Raw genomic sequence first — 7,827 nt, forward strand, 5'->3', positions numbered from 1 at the left:
ACCTCACCTGTGACTATCGGTGATACAAATATCTCAGCAAGAGGCCCAGCAATCACTTCTCTAGCTTCCCACAGAGTTCTAGGGTACACCTGATCAGGTCCTGGGGATTTATCCACTCTTATGCGTTTCAAGACATCCAGCACTTCCTCCTCTGTAATCTGGACATTTTGCAAGATGTCACCATCTATTTCCCTACGGTCTATATCTTCCACATCCTTTTCCACAGTAAATACTGATGCAAAATACTCATTTGTATTGGGGAAAGAGTCAGAGAATTGGGCTGGTGGGTAGCTCTTTCAGAGGTAGCAGCAATAAAATGTGCCAAATAGTTGTCTGCTATGATATATCTCCAATAATGTGTTCTGGGACCAAACAGCAGGTGTCTTGGGCTGCTAATGTGGAATGACAGAGGCTCAGTTAGCTAGATATCCACCATGTGGATCAGATTAACACCAACAGCACAGGGTTCAGTCCCTGTTCTGTTTGAGATAAACTCAAGGCCTGCCCTTCCTCATGGTGAAAAAGCTCATTGCCAAGGGTCAGTAAATAATTGTCAAGAAACTTCAGGCGGAGAAGGAGCAGCATGTACCAAGTTAGGATTGATTGATAAACTCCCAGTAAAAGATTTTCTAGAGAGGAGTGATGATAACATGAGAATTCCCAATCCGTTTTGAGGGTGAAAACTTTGTAAGTCACAAATGTAAGACCCTTGTTCAAGACCAGAGGGAGACACTGCAGAAAACCAGGTTGCCATTGGAGATTTGCTCAGCAGCACAGGAAAGCAGGCTATTATTTAAACACAACGCTGTGGCGCAGAGGAAATCTGGGTGTCCTCGTGAGGAAGTGGTGGATGTGGGCACAGTTGCAACATTTAAAACACACTTCGATAAGTAAATGAACAGGAAAGCTTTGGAGAGATATGGGCCAGGAGCAGGCAGATGGGCCTGGTTTCGTTTGGGATTATGGTCAGCATGGAAGGTTGGACTGAAAGGTCCGTTTCTGTGCTGTAGAACTCTGAATCAAAAAATGCATAGAGATACGGCAAATAATCAGGAAGGCATGTAGACCTTTGGGCTTTATTGCAAGGGGAAGGAATATATAAGTAGGGAAGTCTTGTTAACAACTGCCCTGGGAATTGGTGTGAATGCACTTGGTTTGTGCATAGCATTTTGGTCTGATTTAAAAAGGAATGTTCCATTGATGGTGTCAGGGGAAGAAATGTTGGAATGTCACTGCACTCATAATCCAGAGACCTAGATTGATGCTCTAAAGACGTGAGGTGACATCTCAACATGGTGGTTGATAAAACTTAAGTTCAGATAACTCGTCTGGAATTAGCCTCAGAAATGGTGATCATTACTAATTGTTATAAAAACTCAGCTGGTTCACTTAGGGGAGGGAAATCTGCCATCCTTACCCGATCTGGTTTACATCTGATTCCAGATCCATAGCAACATGAAACAGCCGATTTGGCAAGGCTGTCCACGAACCTATGATGCTATCATAGAATTAGAACCAAAATATTCAAACCTCAGCTTACTTTAATGTGTTCTCTCCCACACGGACATAAAAGCAGCTGGATCCGATCTCAGTCAGTCTCACCCTGTCTCCAGTGAGCCACAGCTGCAGTTTTACAGTCAAATATTATTCCGCTTGCAAATCCTCAGAAGAATTCGCAACCGGTGGATCAAGCAGCACAATGAGTTAGTTTGTGGTGCTTGGCACCAGTATTGTTATGGCAGTGAATTGCAGCCTGTTTTCTGAAGATGAGTGGGGACTTGGTGGGATCCTGGCCAACATTTATCTTTCAACCCATACGGGCACAATAACCACGTCAACTACTTCACTGCTGTTTACAGCACCATCAACGAACACAAATTGGTTGCCATGACAGACTGCAGTTGAAAACTAATTAATTAGTTTCTAAAGGTTTCCCAGCGAAGGAGAGATGAGTCTTTGAATTATCTCACATGGAGAGTCAGTGTGGTACGCTACCCAATTAATGCAGTTCGCAACTAAAAACCGAAAGAGTTGTGGTTGCTGTGAATCAGAAACAAGAACAGAAGTTGCTGCAAAAGCTCAGCGGGTCTGGCAGCAGCTGTGAAGAGAAATCAATTCTGGTGACCCTCAGCTCCACCTTCTTCCTCAATCGAGGATTCCCCAGCACTATTGTCAACATGGTCCTCAGCCGGGCCTGACCCATCTCCTGCACTTTCACTCTCGGCCCTTCTCTTCCCTCCCGCAACAGTGATCAGGTTCCCCTTGTCAATACCTACCATCCCACTGGCATCCATGTCCAGAGGATCATCAGCCACCATTTCCACCACCTCCAGCGAAATGCCACCAGAAGACGCATATTCCCCTCCCCTCCATTGTCTGCCTTCCTCAGGGACTGCTCCCTCTGGGACACCCTGGTCCACTCTTCCTTCACTCCCACACCCATCCACAGCCCCATGGCATCTTCCCCTGCCAAAGTGTAATGGCTGAGAAGTGGCAGATGGAGTTTAATTCAGATAAATGCAAGGTGCTGCATTTTGGGAAAGCGAGACCTTGGAGTGCAGGTTCATAGTTCCTTTAAAGTGGAGTTGCAGGTAGATAGGATAGTGAAGAAGGCATTTGGTATGCTTTCCTTCATTGGTCACAGCAGTGAGTACAGGAGTTGGGAGGTCATGTTGCGGCTGTGCAGGACGTTGGTTAGGCCACTGTTGGAATATTGTGTGCAATTCTAATCTTCCTGTCGGAAAGATGTTGTGAAACTTGAAAGGGTTCAGAAAAGATTTACAAGGATGTTGCCAGGGTTGGAGCATTTGAGCTATAGGGAGAGGCTGAACAGGCTGGGGCTGTTTTCCCTGCAGCGTCGGAGGCTGAGGGGTGACCTTATAGAGGTTTACAAAATTATGAGGGGCATGGATAGGATAAATAGACAAAGTCTTTTCCCTGGGGTCGGGGAATCCAGAACTAAAGGGCATAGGTTTAGGGTGAGAGGAGAAAGATATAAAAGGGGTCTAAGGGGGCAACTTTTTCATACAGAGGGTGGTACGGGTATGGAATGAGCTGCCAGAGGAAGTGGTGGAGGCTGGTACAATTGCAACATTTAAGAGGCATTTGGATGGGTATATGAATAGGAAGGGTTTGGAGGGATATGGGCCGGGTGCTGGCAGGTGGGACTAGATTGGGTTGGGATATCTGGTCGGCATGGACAGGTTGGACCGAAGGGTCTGTTTCCATGCTGTACATCTCTATGACTCTATAACCTGCCCATTTACTCCTCCCTCTTCAGTATCCAAAGACCCAAACACACCTCCCAGGTGAAGCAGCACTTGACTACACTTCTCACGGGGCAAAAATGAGGATTGCAGATGCTGGAAACCAGAGTCTAAGCTAGAATGGTGCTGGAAAAGCACAGCAGGTCAGGCAGCATCCGAGGAGTAGGAAAATCGACGTTTCGGGCTTTTGCCCAAAACGTTGATTTACCTGCTCTTCGGATGCTGCCTGACCTGCTGTGCTTTTCCAGCACCATTCTAATCTGCACTTCTCACAGTCTGGTCTACTGTATTCACTGCTCACAATGTCGTCTCTGCTACATTGGGGAAACGAAGCGTAGACGGGGTGACCGTTTTGCAATAAAGACCCTGAGCTTCCAAAAGCATGTCACTTTAACATACCACCGTGTTTCCTAGCCAACCCCTCTGTCTCAGACTTGCTCAGGTAAGCTGGAAGAATACCATCTCATTTTGTAGTTTAGAACTCTACAGCCTTCTGGACTCAACATCAAGTTCAATAATTTTAGGGCCTGAACTCCTCCACGTTTTAGCCCCCTACCCCACACACCAGGCTCTATTACCACAAACTAGGAGAAAGTGAGGACTGCAGATGCTGGAGATCAGAGCTGAAAATGTGTTGCTGTAAAAGCGCAGCAGGTCAGGCAGCATCCAAGGAGCAGGAGGATCGACGTTTCGGTTACCACATAGTCTGCTATGACACGGTACCTATTGTTAGTCACTAACAGTCTCCATTAACAGGTAGACAACGAGCAATCCGCATTCATGAACATCAACTAGCCACTAAATGCCATGACTAGCTGTCCCTCGTAGCTATACACATAGATGACAAGGACCACAAATTCAACTGGGGCAACACAACAATAATAGGACAAGCCTAACAGAGGACAGTCAGAGAATTTCTAGAAGCATGGCACTTATCTGTGGAATCCATCGATGAACACGTTGACTTAGACCCAATATACCGACCAGCCCAACGAGCAACTGGAACCGGTAACCGGAAGCAACGGGAACTAAACCAAATAAATTCCAACTGACACAGTACAGCAGCGCTTTACAGGAGGCTCCAGCACTGAGGATGTCACCTAGAAAGGGGATGAAACGTCTGCAAACCAACTCTGTGAACATACCCACAACAACTGCAACTATTCATCCTTCCAACCAGATCACTGTCGACTCCTTTGTCTGTCCAACTGTCCTTCTCTCTCTTTGGGCTCTATGCTTACCTATCCTTTACTCCTTACCCCCTCCTCCCACCCTATCTTCAGCATTTAAGCCGACATTTTCCTCGCTACCATCAGTTCTGAGGAAGGATCACCGGACCCGAAACATTAACTTTGATTTCTCTTCACAGGTGCTGCCAGACTTGCTGAGCTTTTCCAGCAACTTCTGTTTTTGTAATGTAGTTAGCACCTCCCTTATTGTTGTCCTCCAAATGTTCTCTCATTAGAAGGCACAATTGAATCTGTCTAATCCTTTAATAAAAACCGAAAGATGCAGTAAATCGGAAACGAAAACAGAAATTGCTGGTAAAACTCTGCAGGACTGGCAGCATCAGTGGAAAGAAATCCGAGTCACTTGACAAAAGAAGTATTGACTCTGATTTCTCACTGCAGATGCTGCCAGACCTGCTGAGCTTTTCCAGCAGTTTTTGTTTTTGTTTCTGCCTAACCCCTTGCCAAGTAAAAATAATTTTTCCTCATGTTGGCTCGAGCTATTTTGCCAATCATGTTGAATCTGTGTCTTCAGTTTCTTGACTGCCCAGTAATGGATACAGTTTCCCTCCTTATCTCCTGTGCAGACCTCTCGTAATTCCGAACCAAGTCTCCTCTCAGTCATCCCCATATAACAGTGGAATCCCTTATTACCAGAATCTATGACCATTCCTGCAAACCATTCCTGGTCTCTAAACGCTTTCCCATTTTTCCTAAACTACAGAGTCCCAAAGTTGCGGCCGAAATAATGTTTGATGAACATTTCGTGCGTAACTTCCTCGTACTCCATTTATGAAGCTCAGGATCCTGTACGCTGTTTTAGCGATTTGATCAACCCACCCCCTAGCATCTTCACAAACCCCCTCAGGCAAGGACAGGAATCACAGACTTAGTGCTGATCCTGGGCTGGACCACAGCTTCCGACACCGGCTCAGCAGCGCGACCCCCACACCCGCCCCCCACCCATGGACGGTGGGCCCGTTTCTTCCCCCCCCATCCCCACCCTCACCCCCACCCCACACACACACACACACACACACACACACAGCCTCAGGCCTTAGGCCTCAGGCCTCAATAACAGAGCCGCTTGATGTGCTCCTCCCTACCAGTGCCCCCGTTCCTTCACGATGTTGTGAACTGTTGTTTATGTTAAAGCTCTCCTCTGATGATGCTGATTCCCACTGCACCACCTCCTGCAACAAAAACAGAAACCACTGTAGAAAACACGCAGCGAGTCAGACAACATCTACAGAGAGGGAAAACCCTCTCTAAATGCTTCATGATCTTTCATCAGAACTGGAAGAAGTCAGAGAGTTGATCATCTCTAAGCAAGGAGTCAAGGCTTTTCATTGAGGTGTGCCCAAATTGTTCTTTTTTAAATTCTTTCACAAGGTGTGGGCTTTGCTGGGTCGGCCAGCACCTTTTGCCATTCCCTAGTTGCCCCTTGAGAAGGTCGCGGTGAGCTGCCTTCTTGAACAGCTGCAGCCCATGTGCTGTAGGTTGACCCACAATGCCATTAGGGAGGGAATTCCAGAATTTTAAAACAGTGAAGGAACAGTGATATATTTTCAAGTGAGTGGTTTGGATTGGGACCCACCTAAGGGACAACGTTTTCACCCAGAGGGTGGTGCATTTATGGAATGAACTGCCAGAGGAAGTAGTGGATGCAAGTACAGCATTTAAAAGGCATCTGGATGGGTCTATGAATAGGTGGGGTTTAAGAGGGATATGGGCCAAGTGTTAGCAAATGGGACTAGATTGGGTTAGGATATCCTGTCAGCATGGACGAGTTGGACCGAAGGGTCTGTTTCTGTGCTGTACATCTTTCTGACTCTGTGGATGGTGGTGTCCTCATGTATCTGCTGCCCTTGTCCTTCTAGATGGTGGAGGCTGTTGGTTTGGAAGATGCTGTCTAAGAAGTGTTGGGGAGGTGTTGCAGTGCGTCGTGTAGAAAGGTTGACGGAGAGAAGGGCAACAAATGCTCCCTTGGAGTTTTTCAGATTTAGATATATTTAATATTATCGCTCTTACCTGGATACAGCGATAATGTTACCACATTCTACTGCCACGTTGGATTACAGAATAAATCACAGCATAAAATGTATAAATAGTAAAATAATGAATAAATTATTATTAAATTAATATTACTAAAACTGAAACAGCTTCAAACGTTCATCTTTCCCTCTCTGTTCTTCCACTCCCTTCCACTCTGACATTGTCCCCGAGGTCCTGGCAATCTGCCCCTTTCCTGCCATCACTGGGTCCATCCGAGCCGGAGACAATTACGCTAAACAGATCCTGACCCTCCTCTGAGTTGGAGACACTCACAGTAAGCAGTTCCTGAACCTCCTCCGAGCTGGAGACACTCACTCTGAACGGATCCCAAACCTCCTCCAAGCTGGAGACACTCACTCTGAATGGATCCCAAACCTCCTCCAAGCTGGAGACACTCACTCTGAATGGATCCCAAACCTCCTCCGAGCTGGAGACACCCACTGAGTAGTTCCTGAACTTTCTCTGAGTTGGACGTCGACCAACCAGATCCTGGATCTGAAACGATCGATGGAATCCTGGCTCCGGGTTGACCAACTGGATCCTGGCTCCGAATCGGCCGACCGAATCCTGGCTTTGAATCAACAGACAGGATCGTGGCTCCGAATTGACCAAATGGATCCTGGTTCCAAGATGACCAATGCCATACTGGCTTCTCTTCCCATGCCAGCACCAAAGGTGGAGCGGGGATGGAGATATGACGGGGCCCTGACCTCCCCGAGGAGGACATCAGGATGAGGCCCCAGGACAGCCAAACTCCAAAAACACATTACTGAGCTGGGAAGATAATGATGGAGCCATGTGGATGTGGCAGAACCCATCACACGACTCTCAGCGTCTGAGCCCTGTGCTCAGGAGCCGAGAATTGGGTTTAGCTGCAGGCCTACCTCCCGGTGGGCACGGTGTAATGGACCTACCGCAGGAGGAGTCAGTAACTTCATGAGAGCACAGGAAATGAAATGCAGTGAGGAAAGGACGAAGGAGATCATGGAGGCAGTGCTGTGCTGTCAGGGATGCTGCTGTTGGGATGGGACCAAATCTTCTGACCTGGATGATGGTCCACTATTTCCAACTAAGGATAGACAAAACATTAACTTTCCCACTGACAGCCTGATTCCCAACACAGGATCCATCTCAACATCTGATTGATTGATGATTGTCAAGTGTATTTGTTACAAATTCAGTGAAAAGTGTTGTATAATGTCGCCATTCTCCAGCTCCATGTCGAAACACAGAAATACACCAGACAAAGAGGAGAAAGGTAAAAATATAAAGTTAAA

This window comes from Chiloscyllium plagiosum, chromosome 39 (genome assembly GCF_004010195.1).
Source record: "Chiloscyllium plagiosum isolate BGI_BamShark_2017 chromosome 39, ASM401019v2, whole genome shotgun sequence".
Lineage (NCBI taxonomy): Eukaryota > Metazoa > Chordata > Chondrichthyes > Orectolobiformes > Hemiscylliidae > Chiloscyllium > Chiloscyllium plagiosum.